Consider the following 15,253-nt stretch of genomic DNA (forward strand, 5'->3'; position numbering starts at 1 on the left):
GTGTGTGTGTGTGTGTGTGTGTGTGTGTGTGTGTGTGTTTTTCATGTTTGCGGCCACACCTGTGTGTTCACATGCATGTACAGGGCCCAGAATGATGTTAGAAATCTTTCTCTATTGCTCCATAATTTATTCATTGAAAAAGAATCTCTCGCTGAACCTGGAACTATTTGATTCAGACAGTTTAGCCAGCTAGCACATTCAGGGATCCTCTGACTTTTTTTTTAATTTAAGAATCTTTTTTATTCATTTTACATAACAACCATAGATCCCTCTGTCGTCCCTCCTCCCACCCCCAGCCTTCCCTCTCCTGGATCCCTATCCCCACTCCCCAATATCTCCTCCTCCAAGGGTAAGGGCTCCCCTGGGGAGTCAGCAAAGCCTGATACACTCAGTTGAGGCAGGACCAAGCCCCTTCTCTCTGCATCAAGGCTGAGCAAGGCATCTGACCATAGGCAGTGGGCTCCGAAGAGCCAGCTCATGCACCAGGGATAGATCCTGATCACACTGCCAGTGGCCCCTCAGAAAGACCAAACTACAAAGCTGTCTCTAGTATGAAGAGAGTCTAGTCCAGTCTCAGGTAGGTTCCATGTTGGGCTAAAGTTCATGAGTTCCTACAAGTTTGGTTCAGTTGTCTCTGAAGATTTGACCATCAGGATCTTGATGCCCCCTTGCTCATAAAATCCTGAGGCTCAGCCTGGTTCTTGGCTGTGGATTTCCACATCTGCTTCCATCAGTTACAGGATGAAGGTTCTATGACGACAGTTAGGGTAGTCACCAATCTGATTACCAGGGTAGGCCAGCTCGGGCACACTCTCCACTATTGCTACTAGTCTAATCTTGTGGATTTCTGGGAATTTCCCTAGCACCAGGTTTCTCCCTAACCCTATAATGTCTCCCTCTATGAAGATATCTCTTTCATTGCTCATGCCTCCATCCCTCCCCAGCACTACTATTTTGTCCCCTCAGGTTCTTATGCCCCATCCTCTCCCCTCTATTGTGTGCCCTCTCCTTCTGGTTTACTCAGGAGATCTCGTCTATTTCCCTTTCCCAAGGCTAGGATCTAAGATCCTCCTACTTAATGTATCCCCTTCTGAGTATTGGAGTAACAGGTGGGCTGCCACACCCATATAGCATTTACATAAGTTCTGGATATTTGAACAACAGTCTTTATGATTACTGCTTGTACAGCCAGCAAGCTAACAGCTTTGTCATATACATTTACCTTCTTTTTTTAAATGTGTATGTGTGTTTTACTTGAATGTATGTCAGCATTCCAATTACACACCTGTTGTCCTCAAAGGCAAGAAGAGGGCATCAAACTGCAACGGGAATTACATACAAATGAAAGCTACCGAGTGTTTGCAGAGAATTGAACCAGTGTCCTCCAATCAACAGCCAGTCCTATTAACTTCAGAGGCATCTCCCCATCTCCCCATTTTCTCTTCTTACTTGAGACCTTTAAAATAGTTGTTATTGGCTTTAAAGGATACAAACTCAGTACTCTTTTTAAATAAAAATATCTATTAATTCATGGGAATTTTCTTATGAAAGTGATTAATTTATGTTTTTTAAAATTTTTTAATTCCACAGATAGAACTATTTGCACCTGATTAAAATAGAAATTAAAAGTATAAACCTTTCTATTACCTGAATCACTTCTACATCACTTGAAGTTAGTTATCTCTTATAAGATAGACGAAGTACACAGTTTCACACCTAGTTCTTACCTATATAGACTTTCCATAATATCAGTTTATAGATAAACCTTTGAAATGAAAATATGTGTCTTCAACTTTCTTTTCTACATCTATTTGCATGCATTACCCTTATACAAAATACCAAAAGTAGAGAAAAAAAACTTACACCAATTTGGCAATAATAGTTGGGTCAAAGATTTTCATTTTTAGGTAATAGTTTTCTTGACACTGAAAAAAATAGTATTCGTTATATTTAATATGTTACTGAAAATGAATGGTTGGGAAAGTAAAGAAAGACAAAACATCTTGATTAAACAATGAATCAAAATGAATTTCCTACTACTTTCTGCTACAATCTCTGTATTCCACTTATATTGGTGCCATATTGTTTCCCATTGTTTTCCTTTTTCCTGCATGATGTATTTCTCTCATCAGTATATTAGTAATTCAGTACATAGTACATTAAGTGTTCTTATTTACATGCTTTTTCTCAGATGTTTTGTATAAAAATCCCACTGTAGAACTTCATTTTTAATCCTACCAGATTTTACATTATTAACCACAAACTTCCTTTTTATCAATGTTATTTTTCTATTTTTTTGTGGTGACATCTTATGAAGTAATGGGACTGGGAAATGTATTCATTTTCCTTCGTTCAATAAATGTCCCATTTTCATCTTCAAAGAATCATAATGGAAATAATTACAGTACTACTTTCACTCAGAAATTTCAAGATGTTTCCAAGTTATTGTGTACAATATAATGTTCAATTGGGAATTCTTAAGGCATTTCATTTGCATTACAATGTTTTGAAAATTAACATTTTACTTCTTTGAAGCTCCTATACAATCGTATTATAATGGAATGTCTTATGGGTCTTTCTAGTTATCATCCATTACAACAGAGAATGAGCCCCCATGCAGAACAGACAATTTTGTGTAGTCTTCCAGTGATATCTTCATGAAATCATCTTTTTTCTCATTCTGAATTCTCTAATTTCCTATTTATATTTTCTTATTAGAAGGTCTAGTGCTTTTTGTAATCTAGGTCCCCTTTCCAAAATGGTACCTTCTATTTCAAAAAACAAACTCATTCCCTATATTCATGATACATGTTACATGTTTGCTAGTATCATGTTAAGAGCCGTGTTAAAAACATCAAAGTGTAACTATATGCACTCTCCCTTAAAAGATAAATGCAAAAACTCTACTTTTTCTTTTGAATTCTCACAACTCCAAGTGGTTATTCATGTCCATTAGTTGGTGCTGAGAACTGAAATGTCTTGTTTGTTTCTAAGTATGTATTTTTTCATGCAAAATATTTAATATGTATGCATATAGGTGGTAAAGCTATGAGATGCAGGTACCTGTATTAACTTGGTTCCTGAATTTACCTAGTGTCATCAACTAAGTGAGTGTCCCTAAACCTGTACTCACGGGGCTACTACACAAAGAATATGTCATACCTTATCCTTACCTATATTCATCTTTATTTTCTGTCATTTTTATTGTAATGTAACACATATTCCAAGGTTTCAAATTTAATATGATTTTAATCTCGCTGGAGATACATTTCAGCTCTTTGAGTTGAAATGATAACTCTTTGCATTATTCATATGTTCTTTATAGATTTTTATTTTTTGTTTATATATTTACTCCACCTTCATTCTTCAACAGTTCCTGAATTCTCAAAAATATTTCATTTTCCAGAAACCTTTTAAAAATTGTTTATAATCTATTCTTATCTATTTATTTAACAAGGGTGGGTCTTTAGAGGGATTGTATGATAAAAAAAAACTCACTTCCCTTTTGTAACCATATCAGGTAAATAAACTATACCTAGGGGGAATAGCAGTTATTTTAGGGAAAAATACATGCCTTTCTCTGGCTGGGTGTGGCTTAATGTTGAAGGAGTAGCATCAGATTCTACAGATGGCATTTTATGCAGCTGTGGAATAAACTCCATTATTTGTAGATCTGTAGATAAACTCCAGTGTTACTGTTACCAGACTATACCACAAGGCTTCATAGCCAGAAGGGTTAGGTGAACTATGACCTTGGTAATTATCAGCTTCAATGATTAGTGAGGTCATTCAGAAGAACCTTTCTGAAATTTCAGTTTCTTTCCATCTAAAACATTTATTTAAAGTTTCAGTTTGTGACATATAAGGTTAAGTTTCCTTTGGAATTCTTGAGAACTGGCTTTGTCTTGACTATGATAAATATGTTTATGAATATGAATATGTATATACATATATGTGTGTATGTATGATATATAATATATGTGTTATGTAGTACACATATGTAATACAAATTATTTTATTTTATTATGTAAAAAATGTTCTGGGATAGAGCTTGGAAAACAGTCTAAATTTATTAACCACTCCACTTATCCATTTTCACTGTTTTATATATATATATATATAAAAGCAGTAAGTCTGCTTTTTTTTAAGCCAAATATTATTCTAAGAGGAAAAATAATCTAAGTAAAAGTATGAATTACATATGTCTGTGCATTTTGAAATAGCTCTATACAATGCAGTAAGTAATTCTGCTCATGTTTGTAGGTCTTGTGACACTAAATGTAGTAGAGCAAGCACAAAATTTAGCTAATTAAGACAAGTCTATCAGATTCTAGTATCAGCTCCCTCTGTGACACTTTTAAGTAAATAAAAGCATTCCATCAATGGTATAGAAGTAGATGCATACATTCTTTACATTATTTATTTGAATGTACAATTTTAAACTATGTACAGTTTTTATAAACACTGTGAACACTGATGATTTTGAAAATTGAGAAGAATTAGTTGGATAAAAGAAAACAATTGCATGAATACATAATTTAACACCAAGAAAAATTACCAAAGAATTAGTTTCATGTGTTGTAAGGTAATAGGTAAAAAGGGTTGAAGTCATCATTGGGTATTTGAATTGTTTTCCAAAAATAGGGAAACTTTTGCACTCTATGTTATTTATTTTATGAGAATATGGACCTAAAGAATAATAATGATTGATTTCAAATAATTTCATGTAAAAATATAATCTTCAGTAATACATAAATGAAAATATTGAAGTGATTATTCAAGCTAAAACATTCCCTCACACATGATGGGAAAAAATGCCTGTTTCTAAGACATCCATACAGAATGCAGCAATGTACCCACTGCAGGGTTTTTTGTTTAATTTATATTTCAGCATCTTGCATAGAATCACAATAATGTCTTATATGAGAAACGTTTTTGTTTGAAAGGTTTACACATTTTCCATGAATAAAATGAATTTGACTTTGTAAAATTTACTTCAATAGCTCAGGAAACTTAAATTACTGATATGTATTTTTCTTAACAATTTATTAATGTGTTCCTGTATAAACAATGATTAAAAGCAGTGGTTACAATCAAAGCTTTGTTATGTGGTTTTGTTGAAAGTGGAGAGACAGTGTAATGAAATAAAGGAAAAAGGGATGCTTACACTGAATGTGAATGAGAGTCATCTGTCTTATTTTGAAATGGCATCCTAATCATCCAACAATCTCTTCCTTTGACATCCAGAGTCCTCATTGTGAGCCTTTTGATGAATGCTTTGTTCAGAAGGAACACTCTAAGCTGCTAAAAGTCATGGCATCTGCCAGTGTTATGCTTATATTGTCTGACACAAAACCTCCTCTGTTATTTGCCTGACTAAGTAGCATGGGTCTCCTGTTTCAATAGAAAGCCTTTTATGTAGGGCTTAAACTTCAAGTCTCTTTGCCAAACACTGTCCCCATCCCTAAACAACTTTAAAGTGATATTTGACATTCAAGTTCATATTCAAAATATTTAGCCAATATTGACTGGGAAAATCTGTGCCAAATGTTTAATCATAAAGAAATATTTTGATAAGGACCTGGAAACTGGCAATTCAATGTCATTCTGTTAACTATAAGGACTAACAGGGCCAAAAGCATGATGCATTTTGACATGATTTCAATTACTTTCTACTCTTCCTTTTCTTTCTTGGCTTACTAATAAACACACTGGCTTTTTGCTCTATGTCATTGCCTTCAAGACAACATTATATCGATCTGCAAGATTCCCTTAAGATTAATATACAATTATCTCATTTTTATACCATTCTTACATATTTTTGTTAACCATATCCATTTTAATCCTCAGAGTCTACAGAAATTGCTCTTGTAAAGTTGATTATGTGCATCTCTGGGCAAAGTGAAGAGGTCTGTATGTTCTGAAACACTGACGAGCAATTCTTAACTAGAACATTTATTCTATTTTTTCATTATTCTTTCATGTCTATTTATCTTGAGAGGCTTAAAGTGATTCTTTAGTCACTTACCAAGAATATCTGGCAAAATTCTTGGTACATACTGAAACTTCAGTAACATTTAGCAGAGGTGTTGAGGATGAGATGTCACAGATTGTTCTAGTGCTCCTATCTGATCTACCTGACAGTCTGAACATGTAACTTTGAAGTGAGATCTGCTCTCCAGATCTGCCAGTGTATCTGCTCTCACCAACAGGTAATTGCTGATGTCACTGGTGGGCCAAGATTATTAGTACCATCTCAGACTCTTTGTTAGGTAGTAATCTTGAAAGTGTGTATTTAGAGAAGATGCCAAGTGAATAATTCACTCAGAAGTGCTGCCAATAAAAAACAACTGCTCTGGATACAACAGGAGACAGTGTCTCTGCCAGAAGTAAGCCTGTGTTTATTATGCTGAGATTCTTCCATGAAAGGAAAACTGCAATTCAGTACTCTGCATTCAACTGTTGAAAGGCTATGGAACAGGAGTCAGGCAGCGCCCGACTTCCTCCATTGTTTTACACATGTGAACTAATTATCTATGCTTGATAACCGGACACACCTCTTCAGGTGCAGGGTTGAAGGGTTTTTGTAGAAATTCCAAGAGAGTGTATGTACTTTCACTTGCCTAATTTCTCCTGGTAGCATTATACAGAAATGGTAGGTACTGCAGGCACTGTAAGATTTTCCCCAGGATGAAGACCCAGTTTCTCTATCCACCGCCTTCCTCCATCCTGAGCAACACCTGAAAAAATATATTTTCCCTGGAGTAGTCTAAATGAAAATGTAACAAACTCAAAGAGAAAAACTTACAGTTTTTAATTTAATGTTCTTTATTTCTGGTCCCTGGAAAATAGTTTGTTATTATTCCCTGTGTAGACATGAAATGCCTCTCTCAATCATGTCTCTAAATAAAACAAATGTCACAGTAGCTTGAACTGTTGGATGAGCTAACAATTTATTCACAAAAATACCATTTTTTTAACCTGAGCCAAAACCAAGCAATTAAAGTATAATTTATCTAAATTGGTTATTTTTAGTATTCCTAATAATGAACTGAGTGGACCTATCCTTTAATAAAAAAAAAAAATTCTAAATGACACATAATTGGCAGTATATATGAAGTATTTTTAAGTAATATGACAGTTTGTACATAATGAGTATGAAGAAATGATACTTATATTCATCTAATTTAAGATTTGCCATGGAATAGTCTCCCACTGTGTTTTTATGGAGAACACAGTAACAACAGAAAATAATTGAGTAGCTCATCGCTCTTAAGAACAGAGTAATAGGACAATGTTAAGGATGGTGAAAAATTTACTCCTGGAATTATGCTTAGCTGCTAATTGTCACACATAAGTCACTGTGTTTTGAATGGTTTTTAGTATAGAAAACATAGATCACTTTGAAATTCCTTTTGATTGTGTCCATGTATGTGGAAAAGAGAGGAAAGGAGAGGAGAGGGAAGGGGAGGGGAGGAGAGACTGAGAGAGAGAGACAGAGACAGAGACACAAAGAGAGACTGAGAGACAGAGAGAGACAGAGGTGGAGATACAGAGTGAGTCAGAGAAAGACAGAGAGAGAGAGAGAGAGAGAGAGAGAGAGAGAGAGAGAGAGAGAGAGAGAGAGAGAGAGGGAGGGAGAGGGAGAGAGGGAGAGGGAGAGGGAGAGAGGGAGAGAGAGTCAGACAGACAGACAGAAAGATCGAGAGAGAGAGGTGGGGTGAAAGAGAGAAGAAAGAAAAGTCAATGGAAATTTTTTAGTCTGTGTTTTTGTTTTCTGCTGGTACTTTACTAAAGACTATATAGTTTTTTGGAACAGTTATAACAAATAATATATTAAAGAATTGAAGGCAAATGTAAAAATTATATTTATAAAGTCCTAAGGAATTTTAATTACTGATAATTAGTTGAGTTGTACAAGGGATGCTTGGCATATCTAAGACATATTACATGGTTATTAATAGTCTGTGGGCAGACCAGACACTGAGTCAGTGGAGAGATCTTTATTAAAACAGGCCAGTGACCACAAAGCCGTTTTAGAAAGCTACTGAAAATTTTGTCATCAGATCTCATTGGCTCAAACTAATTAAGAACAGGCAGATGGCATAGGACTGCATGCTTACCAGCCCATTTTGGTAAATTTACAAAGCTGCCCTTGAACTGACATAGTTCTTTTTCTCCATGAGTCATTACATATACACAGAGAAAGCAGTATTGTTTTTTCTGTCCTCTTTTAAAACATACTTATCTCATGTATACTTTTTTATTATCATTGTCTATTTCACTCCAAAGTATAAGCTGAATTGTCATACATGTTAGCTTAAATATTTGAATGATATATTTAAAGTTGTATTTTCATAAAAAAAACAATAAAAAATTGCCTTACTCCTATTGACTTTTCATCCTATCAGACTAGAAATAGACATTTATGAATAATATCATTTAGTAGAGGCTGAAGATATTATGTTCCAGAATGGTCATGGAGAGCAAGAACCAGAAAGTGAGACCATTCAGCAAGCCAATTACTGCCCTCATATTCACTGGGTAATAAGAGCACCTGCAACAGGAAGTTGAACCTAAACAGGATTGTTGCTACAGAACAGCAGGAGACAACTAAACCTTGACGTCATACTTCTCATGCTCTGCTGTGGGATGGTCTGTATGTCAAGTGTGTTGCTGATTGGTCAATAAATAAATCACTGATTTTCCAGAGGCTAGGCAGGAAGTATAGGCAGGTCAAGGAGGAGAATAAAGCTGGGAAGTGGAAGGCTGAGTCAGAGAGACACTGCCAGCCAACATGATGTTATAGAAACAAATACATTGTTTTAGAAAATAAAGCCTTTAAAGAGACAGTAAAATTAAAATTAATATAAAAAATAAGCCATGTGAAGATGAATATTACACAGAGAATCTGGATTGTGTTGTCTTTGGGATTTTTAACTGCAGAAAAACATTTGATTGTAAAAGCTGTTGGGTTATACCAAAATGTATATTTTAAAGGTACCTTGACTTCAAAATTTGGATGTAAGGATGTGTTGCTTTGGAAAGGAGACTCTGCTTTTGTTCCCACAGAAAGCCAGAGGCTATGGATTTGTTCCAGATTAAGATACAACAGGTTTGACCAGCCAAGACCCCCTGAAAGGTCTCCGATGACACCATGGCCCAGATGATCCAACATTCAGAATGGTTTCAAGGCAACTGGCTCAGATGATATACCCTCATGGACTACCCCATAATCCTAAAATTTTCTTTGTATCCCTATCAGATACAGCGCCCCCCCTCCAGCAGGAAGTAGTAAGAGAAGCTATGCCCAAATTCCCAAATTATATGTAATTTTACTTTGTTAAGGTTAAAATCTTCCTTTTTGAAAAAAAAAGAAAAGGGGAAGTGCTGTGGGATGGTCTGTATGTCAAGTGTGTTGCTGATTGGTCAATAAATAAATCACTGATTGGCCAGTGGCTAGGCAGGAAGTATAGGCGGGACAAGGAGGAGAATAAAGCTGGGAAGTGGAAGGCTGAGTCAGAGAGACACTGCCAGCCGCCACGATGACAAACAGCATGTGAAGATGCCGATAAGCCACAAACCATGTGGCAAGGTATAGATTTATGGAAATGGATTAATTTATGATATAAGAACAGTTAGCAAGAAGCCTGCCATGGCCATACAGTTTGTAACCAATATAAGTCTCTGTGTTTACTTGGTTGGGTCTGAGAGGCTGTGGGATTGGCGGGTGAGAGAGATTTGCCCTGACTGTGGGACAGGCAGGAAAACTCAAGCTACAATGCTCACAAGTAAGTACTTTATATTTCTGAGCTAGGTTAAAGAAAAAGGCAGGAGGATATTAATGTATACTAAGTGTTAGTCATGGACCCAAATCTCAAAACCAGGACTCCCTGAAGGTTTATTTTGACTGAAACCATTTCCACATTTATAATATGGACTTTCTGTGATGGATTTTAAACTCTTTTATTCTCATTTACTCACATGTATGGGAATGTGACTGACACACACAGTCTCCATTCATTCTGTATCAAAGGATTGACTCAGCAACAGGCTATCGGGTTGCTGGTTATTTTTGCTTTTGAAGAATAAAATTTAATCAAAACAGCCCCACCTTCCATGTGTATCCTATCCATCTCCCCATATATCCCTGCCCACTCTACTTCAAATTCATGGCCTCTTTCTTCACTAATTGTTAGTGCCTGCAATATGTATATGTATATGAATACAAATGCATATACATATATAGTCCCAAATATCACTTGTTCAGTCCATATACTGTTACTCGTATATACACTTTTAGGACTGACCTTTTGGCATCAGACAGCAGATTGGTGTACTTTTCTCTAAGGAGGACCACTTTTCCTGATCTTAGCTTTCCTAAGTAGCCATAGTTCTACGTGTAGAGTTGAATCCTCATGGACTTTTCTCATGTAGTTTAGCATGTGCATTGGTAACATCCTTGTTGAACTCCTGCAGGGCAGTCATGTTGGTGAGACATTAGGGGGACATCTTATGATACTACTAGGAGACACCACTCACAGCAAGCTCCCCCATCTTCTTGCACTTACAATTTTTTTTGACTCTTCTTCACTGTATTCCCTGAGCCGGAGGTGTTTTGTAGATATGTCTACTGGGACTGGGTAGGGTTTTCATCTTCTTTCCTGTGTTAGAACTATTTTGTCATCTATAATCTAAATATTATTCAGAACAAATATAAATCTAGCTTTATTTTTTACACATTCTGAAAGAATTCCTAGTGTCTTAAAAGGAAATAAATAATATACAGTTTTTTTCTTAAAAGTCCAATTATTAGGCCTGACTTTAAAAAATGCTCTTCCTTTGAGTTCCTTCTCCTCAAAGACAGTAAAAATATATTTTTCATGACATGTGCATTCTAGTTAAAACAGTGGCAATTGTAGACTTCCACTACAATTCTCTAAACAACAGAAGAATGAGACATCTTTGGATTTGACTATAGAATGAAAAAAACATAGGGATACATGACTTTTAAGGTTTTAGCAGCAATCTTTCAGAATCGTGGGTTTTTATTTTTTGGCATTATAACATAAGAAGCATGAGTAAGACTTCAGAATATTGAATCCAGACACAGGCATGGCGTCCAACGTGGTGGCAAGAATTTCCACCTAAAACCTGAGTAAAAAGATTCTAAAATGGAGCTAAAAACAGCTCCTAGTTGTCTCTTTTAAGCTAGTGGCAGCCTGCATGTTTGAGCTACTTTGGCGGGTTCCTAGCGTGCGTGCATGCTCGACCTGCAGTATGGTGGGAATGAGGCCTCTGCAAGTGGCACATTAAGCTGTGTGGTGGATTTAGCCTTTGCTAGTACAAAACAAAAAAAAAAAAAAAAAGAGGTTTCTGGGCTACATGCTGCTTTGATAGAAGCATAGACCCACTATTTCTGAGAGTTGATGGCTCCCAGAGCTGGCAGAAAACGTATCACCGCCATGTTGGGAAGCTGAAGTGGGCGGAGCCAGCAGCGCCAGCACCGTTTCAGGCTTAGAAGGCTGCAGTTCAAAGCAATAGGCTCAAGCTAATATAAAAAAATAAGCCACGTAAAGATGGCTACCACACAAAGAATCTGGATTATGTTCTCTTTGATATTCGTAACGAAAGAAAAAAATTTGATTACAAAAGCTGCTGAGTTAAACCAATATGCATATTTTAAAGGTACCTTGACTTCAAAATTTGGATATAAGGATATGTTGCTTTGGAAAGGAGATTCTGCTTTTGTTCCCACAGAAAGCCAGAGGCTATGGATTTATTCCAGATTAAGACACATCAGGTTTGACCAGCCAAGACCACCTGAAAGGTCTCTGATGACACCATGGCCCAGATGATCCAACATCCAGAACCGTTTCAAGGCAACTGGCTCAGACGATACACCCTCATGGACTACTCCATAATCCTAAAATATTCGTTGTGTCCCCATAAGATACAGCGCCCCCCCTCCAGCAGGAAGTAGTAAGAGAAGCTACGCCCAAATTCCCAAATATACCAAGCTGACTTTGAAGATGTGTAAAGGTTAAAACCTTCCTTTTTAAGAAAAGAAAAGGGGAGGTGCCGTGGGATGGCCTGTATGTCAAATGTGTTGCTGATTGGTCAATGAATAAATCACTGATTGGCCCGTGGCCAGACAGGAAGTATAGGCGGGACAAGGAGGAGAAAAGAGCTGGGAAGTGGAAGGCTGAGTCAGGAGACACTGCCAGCCGCCATCAGGACAAGGAAGATGTAAAGTACCGGTAAGCCACAAGCCACGTGGCAAGGTATAGATTAATAGAAATGGATTAATTTAAGCTGTAAGAACAGTTAGCAAGAAGCCTGCCACGGCCATACAGTTTGAAACCAATATAAGCCTCTGTGTTTACTTGGTTGGGTTTGAGCAGCTTGGGACTGGCGGGTGAGAGAGATTTGTCCTGACTGTGGGCCAGGCAGGAAAACTTCAGCTACACAGGCATCTGTATTAAGATATAACAAGACATTTATACCAATATTCCTTTTCCTAGGTGAGGAGAGGGTATGGCTACTGAAGCTAAGAAAAAGATACAACAGATGACTGAATCATTGAGACATGTGTACGCACCATAGGAAAATAAATGGGGACATGTTATATTCTTATACAAAATGAACATGTTCCTGAAAAGCAATGAATATTGTCATGTTTCCATTAGAACCTCAGGAAAAAAGACACATTTTATTATTTATGCAGTCTTAAAAACAAACAAAGCAACATATTAGTTTTGGAAAAATAATTCTAAAATTAATAAAGACATGATGAGATAAAGAATATGGCAGGAAAGGGAGTGATTTACTTAATACATAAATATTAAATTTAACAGATTGTTTTACAGCAAATGTATTTGATTGATAATGGTAAGTATTTGTCTATCATGATTTTGTAATTTTTATTTGAAAAGACACTATTTTCTATTTACTCATAATTCAAAAATAATTGTACAAACATTTTCTGCAATTTTACATAATAAAATTTATTTTTAAATCTTTTAAACTTTAAAGATTTGTTTACAGAAAAAAAATGAGAACAAAATATCTAACATCTCCAATCATGATCTAAAACACTATGTGCTTTTTCAAATGTGTGAGTTACATTTAACCCTGTATTTTCATGTCTAATTAATCTACCGTATTAATAGTTTTTTCCTCTTATTCTTTTCTTCCCAGGTATTTCATGGTATCCAGTGATCATTTTACAATATTCAAAGTATTAGTTATTCAACAATGTGATGTAGTTAGCATGATGTAGCATGTACCTTTCAGACTGTTTTCTTCTTTTAGCTTACTAATAGGTACTTAATTTTCATATATATATATATATATATATATATATATATATATATATATAGCTATTTTTATTTCCCTCAATTAATTTGTTTTGTACTAGATTTTGAATTAACTTAAATTTCTATAAGTGAAATTTAGATGCTTGGAGAAGTCGGGTTAAGTTGTACATGTATATTCTGTCTATATTACAATAATATACACATGTACATGCATGAATACTTGCATGAACACACAATACACACATAGATATGTCTGCTTATTGTTTCAAGGCTTAGCATCCCTCTAAGGAAATTGAAATCACTAAAGCAGGAGAATGTTTAAATTTGTTTATATTTTGCTTATTTGTTCATTTTCTAAATGTGACAAGGGTAGGGAACAGAGGAAAAGGTAGAGAAGCAAATGTTGGAGAGATAGGTAACATTAAATGTAGCTAAAGTTTTCCTGCCTGGCCCACAGTCAGGACAAATCTCTCTCACCTGCCAGTCCAACAGCCGCTCAAACCCGACCAAGTAAACACAGAGACTTATATTGCTTACAAACTGTATGGCCATGGCGGACTTCTTGCTAACTGTTCTTATATCTTAAATTAATCCATTTCTATAAATCTATACCTTGCCACATGGCTTGTGGCTTACCAGCATCTTCACATGCTGTTTGTCATCGTGGTGGCTGGCAGTATCTCTCTGACTCAGCCTTCCACTTCCCAGCTTTATTCTCCTCCTTGTCCCTCCTATACTTCCTGCTTAGCCAATGGCCAATCAGTGTTTTATTTATTGACCAGTCAGCAACACATTTGCCATACAGAACATCCCACAGCAATTAAACGCTTCAAAAATACATGGGCATCTACTATTTTAGGGGTTTCCTAATGCATATGTATATGTATATGTGTGCATACATATACATAAATAGAGTTAAAAATCAAGTTATCCTATAAGAGGACATGCTCCTACTAGACACTGTAGACTCACAAATAAATAATCCCGTTCCTGTGAATGAGTTACTTCTTTTGGAGTTGTGGCTATGAGAACTCATAGACATACCCAAACACTATTATTATTATTATTATTATTATTATTATTATGCCTTTTGGTAAACACCCAAAAATTGATAGTAAGTTCATATATATATATATATATATATATATATATATGTATGTATGTATGTATATATATATATATATATATATATAATATATGGCAATCACCTACTTGAGTCAAAGATTATAAGGAAATTAATCTAGTATAAATCTGGAATCTCACTCGTACCTAGCTGCTTTCTAATTCTTAAGAGTGTTCCAAGTGCTCCCAGAAGAGAGATATAGCAATCACTGTACTCAGATATGAACCCAGAGAGGTACAATGTCATGAGACCTGTCAGGACCAGCCCAATGTTGCCTTAGTGGCAGAAATATTGTGGCATAATCAATCTCTTCTCATTAAATTTATGTTCTGCTCCACAGTTTGAATTACATACCTGATAGCATCCTTGAGCAAAGAACCTGTGGCTAGACAGGTAATGGGCCCTGGAGTGTTCTATTGTTACTGTGCCACTAAATGGAAACAGTATTTGTGGTACTTTGAGTAAGTTATTCCTTGTATTTTTGTGTATTGGAATATTTGGTACCCTGATGATAGCCAGTTTGGGAATGGTCAGAAAGAGTTGCCTTGCTGGGGTAATATGAACTTGGAGGTGGGCTTTGAGGATTCAAAAGCCATGTAATATTTCCAGTCCATTTTGTACTTTTTTTTGGGGTTCAGAATATGAGCGCTCAGTGACTGCACCAGTCTTCTAGTCTGTTGCTGTCAAGTTGTCCCTGCAATATGGATTATAACCCAATGGAACCATAAGCCAAGATAAACATTGAGTCTTATAAGTTGCCTTCGTCATGATGTTCATCATAGCAGTGGAAAAGTAATTAATACAGCATTGA

This window comes from Peromyscus californicus, unplaced genomic scaffold (assembly GCF_007827085.1).
Source record: "Peromyscus californicus insignis strain IS unplaced genomic scaffold, ASM782708v3 Scaffold_12__1_contigs__length_115047231, whole genome shotgun sequence".
Lineage (NCBI taxonomy): Eukaryota > Metazoa > Chordata > Mammalia > Rodentia > Cricetidae > Peromyscus > Peromyscus californicus.